Genomic DNA, 8,126 nt, shown 5'->3' with positions numbered 1-8,126 from the left:
CCAGTGGTGGGATGTAACTAAGTACAAATACTTTGTTGCTGTACTTAAGTACATTTTTTGTGTATCTGTACTTTACTTAAGTAGAGTTAAATGTGGTTACTTTATACTTTTACTTCACTACATTTTACATCAAGTATCTGTACTTTCTACTACACTACATTTCTATAACGCGCTGCATTACAAGTTACATTCATGTTGTGGCTTTTTGATTTGTTTGTTACTTTGAAAGTAACCAATGGTGAGAGGAGAGCTGGTCCAGTGAATCACTGCAAAGTGGGCAGGTAACGTTAGACCCACCTTCAAGAAGAGCTGGGCCAATGATATATATTCTAGTATATATGTCACTGAGCTGGGTGCACCTTCAGCACTGCTAACACACCCAAAATGTATTCCACCGCAAGAGTGTCAGCCAGAAGGTATGCTCCACCCAGGGCCTTATTGAAAGACTGCTCAGTACAACAGGACAGCTTCTCTCTCCCCAAAGAGCCAGACTGGACTCAAAAATCTTTGAAAACCAACTTCTTCTGAACTTGAACAAGAAATTATTGCTGCAATATTAAAATGTGTCAGTTCATGATGTTAGGACAGGAGACAAGAGATGTTTCGACACTTGGGTCCAAGTTTTAAAAATGGTGTCAGGAAGTTAAAATATTGTTCAATAGACTCATTACAAGGTCGACTAGACAGTATTTTAACTCTAGTTGATGACAAACTGGAGTTGAAATATCAGTTGAAATGATCAGAGCCTGTTCCTTTGTTAGTTTGTTAGTTGTGTCTAATGCCCCTTTTTTCAGGCAGACAACTTTTACTTAAATGTGTTTACTGCAGTTAAAATGACACATTGGTTTTGCTTTGTGTTAAATAGAAACTTTCAAAGGTAAAATCATTCCTCTTTCTTATTTTGCTTACTGACATTTAACTCTGCAGGTCATCCCTGAAATTCTGACACAGAATCACAAGTCCAAGTGTGAACTGTGTCACAAAGTAAACACAAAAAAAACCATGTATTATCTGCAGCATTGTTCATTAAAATGGCTCAACACTATTAATGTATTACAGAAAATATACATACGGTACACAGACTTAATGATATGTATACCATTAAATTAGGTAATACATTCAGCAAGTACTTTTATTTTTAATACTTTAAGTATTTTAAAAGCAAGTACTTATTTACTTTTACTTAAGTAAAAATGTTAATGTGGTACTTCTACTTTTACTAGAGTACATTTTTGTCTGTTTATTTGTACTTTTACTTAAGTACAATGTTTGAGTACTTTCTCCACCACTGATTACAGCACACCAAATGACTTTTAAAAACATGTCAGGACTTCATTTTCTGCATGTAAATGCACTTAGCATTCTGAGAAAACTTGATGCCTTGAAAATTTTAGTCAGTTCTTCTGGGGCAGATGTAATCTTCATCTCTGAAACCTGTCTCAACAAATCTGTACTCAATAACGACCTGGTAATCAATGGATTTAACATCTATTGATGTGATCGTCAAAAAAAGTGGGGGTGGAGTCGCTATTTACATCAGAGATTCTCTGGTTTCTAGTCATGTGTCTGCTAAAACAATCCCAAACCAGTTTGAGGCCTTAGCTATAAACATTACTTTGAATGGAGGCCAGATCTTATCTGTAGTGGGTAGTTATCGTCCCCCCTCAGCAACACCTGAGGCTCTTTCCTCCCTGATGGAATTCCTTGGAAATTTAAAATTCAAAGAGATTTTTTTTGGCAGGAGATTTCAACATTGACTGGGATAAGTCAACCCTCCTCTGTGATAAATTCAAGGAATGTTGCCTGCTACTTAATCTATCCCAACTGATCGACTCTCCCACTAGACCAAACAAAAACTGTCCTGAAAAATCTTCCATCTTAGACCTGTTTCTAACAAATAGGTCTCACACATTCCCTGGTACAGGTGTATTTTTTTTTCATTTAGCCTTTATTTATACAGGTAGTCTCATTGAGCCACGAGAACTCATTTTCAAAAGAGACCTGTTTAGGGAGCACATGGTGGGGGTTAAGGGCCTTGCTCATGGGCCCAGAGTGGGGCGAATGAGGGTGGGGGCAAGTGCATTTGCAGACATTTTGAGTGATTGTGTAATAGCGGCTCTCAGAGATATTAAACTTCCACCTTCTAAGCCCAAATTAATTCAAAAAAGGGATCTGAAACGTTTTTGTGAACAGTCATTCCTCTGGGATCTATCCCACTTTGACTGACATCGTATTCTATTAACTGACGACGTGAACTCCACTTGGAACTATTTCCATAATAGTTTAACTTATTTTGTGAACAAACATGCTCCTTTTCGTCAGTTCAGAATAAAGGGACGAGACAGCCCCTGGTTTACCCCAGAGCTAGCTGACCTCCTGCACAGGAGAGATCATCTTTGGGCCACAGCGAGAACATCTGGCTCAGACACTGATTGGTTGAGTTTTTGACAGATGAGGGATGAATGCACAACTGCCATCAAAGCCGCAAAACGTAACTCTTATCTCAGACCTCCAAAAATCTAAATGACCCTAACAGATTCTGTAAAACCATGAGATCTCTCTGAGGAAGCTTCCAATCATCTGACCTCCCATCACAACTTCTCGTTAATCTGTTCCTGTGTCAAATAAGCACGAGATCCTGAACTGTTTTGACAAGCATTTTGTTGCTTCTAGTTCTTTATTTGACACAGTTACTAATGGAAAATCAGCCACTTCACTTAATAACCAAACTTCTACAAAATCAAATCCCTCCTACAAGTCAACCCTCAGTTAATCACACCTTCTCTTTTTTTCCATTCTCAGTCAGTGAGGTCAATAAACTGTTAAAAGATCTTGATCCTAAAAAATCTGCAGGTTCAGATGAACTTCCACCTTATTTCTTAAGGCTGGCTGCTCATATCATCACAGTCCCTGTGACCCACATCTTCAATCTCTCCATGAGACAAAACTCCATCCCAGACACTTGGAAAACAGCCTTTGTTCTTCCTTTGCTGAAGGGAGGTGACCCCACCTCACTGAACAACTATCGGCCAATCTCTAAACTCTGCATTTTAGCCAATGTTCTAGAAAAACTGATAAACTATAAAATCAAAAATTACCTGGACTCATTTAACATCTTACCACCCCATCAATCTGGTTTCAGGAAACAACACAGCACAACCACTGCCTCACTGAAGGTTCTTAATGACATCGTTGAAGCACTGGATGCTAAGGATTATTGTGCTGCACTTTTCTTAGACCTGTCCAAAGCTTTTGACACTGTGGATCATACCATACCATACCAATTTATTTATAGAGCACTTAAAACAGCAACAAGGCCAACCAAAGTGCTGTACAAAAGAAAACAAACATGCACAGCGGACAGGAAAACATAAAACAAAAATACAGATACAAATAGCAGCAGAAGCTAACTAAATTGGCCAACAGAGTAGAGAACAGACCGGACCAAAACAAATCACAACGTGTTAAAGGCAAGAGAATAGAGGTGGGTCTTCAAGCGAGACTTAAAGACTGAGAGTGTGGGAGCCTGCCGGACACTCAGTGGCAACTCATTCCACAGTCGTGGACCTGCAACAGAGAAAGCCCTGTCACCTCTGAGCTTACGACGGGTTTCTGGGACTGAGAGAAGCATCTGGTCTGCTGACCTCAGAGAGCGCGGTGGGACATATGGCTGCAGAAGATCAGTGAGATAGGATGGGGCGGAACTGTTCAGTGATTTAAAAACATACATGAGAATTTTGAATTGGATCCGAAGGTGAATGGGTAGCCAGTGCAGGGAGGCCAAAACTGGCGTGATGTACTCTGTATAGCCTGTACCAGTTAAAAATCGGGCTGCAGCATTTTGGACCAGTTGTAGACGAGCAATGGAGGACTGACTGATTCCAAACAGAAGTGAATTGCAGTAATCAAGCCTAGATGTTATGAAGGCGTGGATCACTGTCTCAAGGTTCTTCTTGGAGAGTATAGGTTTCAGCTTAGACAACCGTCTCAGCTGAAAAAAACAGGATTTGACCATCATGTTTACGTGACTGTTGTGTTTTAAGGACGGGTCCATTATCACCCCCAGATTAGTGACCTTTTGTTTCTCTAGCGGGGCTAGAGAGAAAAGGTCAATGTCATGGTTCATGAGTGAGCCACTGGGATGGAACAGCATGACCTCAGACTTCTTCTCATTCAAGCTTAAGAAGTTTAAAGCCATCCAATCCCGGATGTCAGCCAGGCAGTCAAGAAGAGGCTGAATAGAGCGTGTGCCTCTGTGCCTCAGGGGGAAGTAAATTTGGCAATCATCGGCGTAGAAATGAAAGCATAACATCTTGTATCATAAGCTCTCAGAAATTGGTTTCTTAGAACACACCATTGGTTGGTTCTCTATCTCTCAGACCGGAGGCAATTTGTTCAACATAATGGTACTTCCTCCAGTTATTTAACTGTCAACAATGGTGTACCACAAGTCTCAGTATTAGGACCCACCCCCTTTACAATCTACATAGGTAATGTAGGTCAGAGCATCCTTGACGCATCCTTATATTTCTATGCTGACGACACAGTTGTTTATTGTTGAGCTTAAACAGTTGAAAAGGCTTTCCAGCTTTTGCAATCCGCATTTGACATCATCCGGTCAGATTTGTTCCACCTCAAACTTGTCTTAAATGCTGATAAAACCAAAGGGATGTTTGTTTTTTTTTTCAAATAGGAAGTTGGTCCCAGCAGTTCTTCCTCCGATTGTATCCTCAAATGGTGTTCCCATTGAGTTTGTTGATTCCTATAAATATTTGGGTATCTTGGTCGACTCACATCTCTCTTTTAAGCTCCATGTGGAAAACCTAGTAAAGAAACTGAAAGTTAAACTGGGTTTCTTTTTCAGAAACAGTCTAACCCTGAATGTTAGGAAACACCTTGTATCTGTGACTTTCCTTCCCTCCATTGATTACGGTGACATTATTTACACGAACGCTCCTACAAGCACTGCAGATGTTGGATGCTGTCTATCATGGTGCACTAAAATTCATAACTGGCTGTGATTATTGTACCCACCACTGCACCCAGTATTCACTGATTAACTGGACATCATTAACTTCACACAGACTCTCCCACTGGTACATTTTCATCTTTAAATCACTTCTTGGTCTGCTGTCTTCATACTTCTCCTCCTACCTCTGTGTGAGTGCAGCTACAGCGTGCGCTCTCAGGACATTATTACCTGCAGTGTTTCCTCAGTGCGGACTGAACTTGGCAAAAGGGCCTTCTCTTACTCCGCTCCTGTTTCCTGGAATATCTTGTAAAAAGACCTGACGCTCTCGACCCTGACCTCTGTAAGTGGCTTTAAGAATCTGTTTGACTTTTGGCAGGGACCAATGCAGACATGGCCCTGTTTTTTTTTAGTTTTCTACATTCGCCTTAGAATCTAGCTGTTTTGTGGTACTTTTTTTGCCATCTTATTTGTAGAAAAAATACATTAAAAAAATTCTGTATACCTTTTTATAAGTCAAGTCAAATCAAGTCATATTTATTTATAGAGCACAATTTAAAACAGATAGACTTTTATCAAAGTGCTTAACACTAATGGTAACACTAAGAAATAAAAAGCAGTAAGAATATACCTTAAAAAATTTAAACAACAGCATTAAAATGAAGACATGGAACAAGATATACTAAATCAACTCACACAGTATGAAACGCCAGAGAGAACAGATATGTTTTTAGCAGGGATTTGAACACAGGAAGGGAGGTGGCATGCCTAATGTTGGGGGGTAGGTTGTTCCACAGTTTGGGACCCATGACTGAAAACGCCCGATCTCCTCGGAGCTTCAGTCGTGTTTTTGGAACAACCAAAAGCAGCTGATCGGATGATCTCAGAGCCTGAGAGGGAACATATGGTTCCAGTAGCTCAGAAAGGTAGATGGGTGCAAGGCCATTTAGGCACTTATAGGTCAGGAGGACAACTTTGAAATTTTGAAATCAATCCTAGTTCTCACAGGAAGCCAGTGTAGGGAGGACAGAACTGGTGTGATGTGCTCATACCTCGGTGTACCGGTTAAAAGCCGAGCTGCAGCATTCTTGATGAGCTGTAGCCGTGAGATAGAGGCCTGGCTGACCCCAGCATACAGTGAATTACAATAGTCCAGGCGGGTTGTGATGAATGCATGGACTAGTGTCTCAAGGTTGGGTCTAGACAGCACTGGCTTGAGCTTAGCTACCTGCCGCAGTTGGAAGAAGCTTCTCTGCAGAACTGAACTGATCTGTTTGTCGAACTTAAAATCCGATAAGGCTGAAGGGAGTCCAGGTTCACAGGATAAGAGGCGGCAGCTGAGCTAGGGCTAAAGACAATGACTTCAGTCTTCTGGTCATTAAAACTTAGAAAATTTGAAGCCATCCATGTCTTAATGTCGTCCAGACATTTGAGGAGAGGGTGGACGGAACAAGCACTGGCTGGTTTCAGTGGCAGGTAGATCTGACAGTCATCGGTGTAGCAATGGAATGGAATACCATGTTAGGATCGACCCCAGCGGAAGCAGATAGAGCAAAAATAGAAGGGGTCTGAGAATCGAGCCCTGCGGGACACTGCAGGAAAGAGGCATTGAACTGGATAGATTTTTACTCACCTTCACACAAAAACTCCTGTCAGAGAGGTATGAGCGGAACCAGTCTAATGCAGCACCTGTAATCCCAACCCAGTGTTCAAGCCGAGAGATGAGGATACTGTGGTCAACAGTATCGAAAGCGGCAGTAAGATCGAGGAGTACAAGAGCCACAAAATGACCAGAATCATTTGCTGTTAAAATGTCATTACAAACCCTAACCAAAGCTGTTTCGGTGCTGTGGAGCTGCTTGAAACCAGACTGAAAGACCTCAAAGATTTTGTTCTCAGTTAAAAACTGATTTAACTGAGTAAAAACAACTTTTTCCAGGATTTTGGACAGAAAGGGGAGTTTTGAGATTGGTCTGTAATTTGAGCAGGCTGAAGGGTCAAGACCAGGTTTCTTAATTAACGGTGTGACTACTGCATGTTTGAACGCCTCTGGGACCACGCTTGTAGCAATACTACTGTTTAGTATAGTTAGAACAGCAGGCCCAATCGCTGGTAGAACCTGTTTGAACAATGCTGCTGGGATGGGGTCCGATGGTGATCCTGATGGCTTCATGTGACCAGCAACTTTGTTTAACAATGGAAGTGTGATTGGTTTGAATTGCCTGAAAGTAGCAGAACACGAAACAAAAGCTGATGGGTCGACTAAGGAGCGGGGGATGGAGGCCCTGATCAAGTCCATTTTGTTAACAAAGAATTTAGTGAAGTCATTGCAGGTGTCAACAGAGGCCTCCATACATGAATACGAAGGGACATTTAGAATGGAATTTACTGTTGTGAATAGGGCGCGGGGGTTGTGTCTATTTGAGTTGATGAGTTGGGAGAAATATTTGTTTTTTTCAGATTTGACAGTGTTCTGGTAATTTTTTAAACAGGTTTTGAGCAAAATGAAAGAAACCTGGAGTTGGTCCTTTTTCCACCTGCGCTCAGCTCTCCTGCACAGGCGTCTCGCTGCCCTGGTGGTCTCATTCATCCATGGGTACTGGGCTCTCCTTGGTTTCCTGACTTTTAGTGGGGCCACCAGATCCAAGATCTTAGTGCAGGTCACATTGTGGTTACTAAGCAGCACCGACACAGGCAGAGGTTTCAGGTGTTGTAGCAGCAGTGGTAATAAAGGCAGAGGAAAAACGAGCAGCAGTTGAAGGGTTAAATAAACGACAGGTCCTGGGTGGAGCGGGAGATTTAGAGACACGAGCAAGAGGTATTACAAATGAGATTGGTTTGTGATCAGACATGACAGCATCCCCAATTTCCAGATTTAACACAGAGACACCACAAGACAGAACAATAAAGAAATAATAAAGAAAAGAACTGGCTGGGTGGAGGGTGTCTTGGAGGAGGGTATGACATAGGTTGGTAGCCAGAACGGCCGTCCAGAGCTGTTACAGAGCTCGGGTGGGCGGTCAGGAGGTTGTCCGACAATTAGCAATGTCAAGGGCGAAAAGCCGGGCGACCCTCCAACACCTTGCAATGGGGCCAGATCTGCAGCAGTTGGCGTGGAGAGCTGTGGAACTGCAGCAGTCGGCGTGGAGAGCTGTGG

General features: G+C 42.1%; 1 protein-coding gene across 1 annotated transcript in view; it reads left to right on the top strand.

Moving 5' to 3' along the window:
* The window catches only part of nit2 (nitrilase family, member 2), a gene marked incomplete at its 5' end in the record, with an annotated part of 80,456 nt that overhangs the window by 44,949 nt on the left and 27,381 nt on the right, over positions 1 to 8,126 (top strand).

This window comes from Nematolebias whitei, chromosome 3, assembly GCF_014905685.2.
Source record: "Nematolebias whitei isolate Nwh7 chromosome 3, NemWhi1, whole genome shotgun sequence".
Taxonomy (NCBI): Eukaryota; Metazoa; Chordata; class Actinopteri; order Cyprinodontiformes; family Rivulidae; genus Nematolebias; species Nematolebias whitei.
Note: the sequence above shows the minus strand (reverse complement) of the source record. Positions and strands in the feature narration are given on the sequence as shown.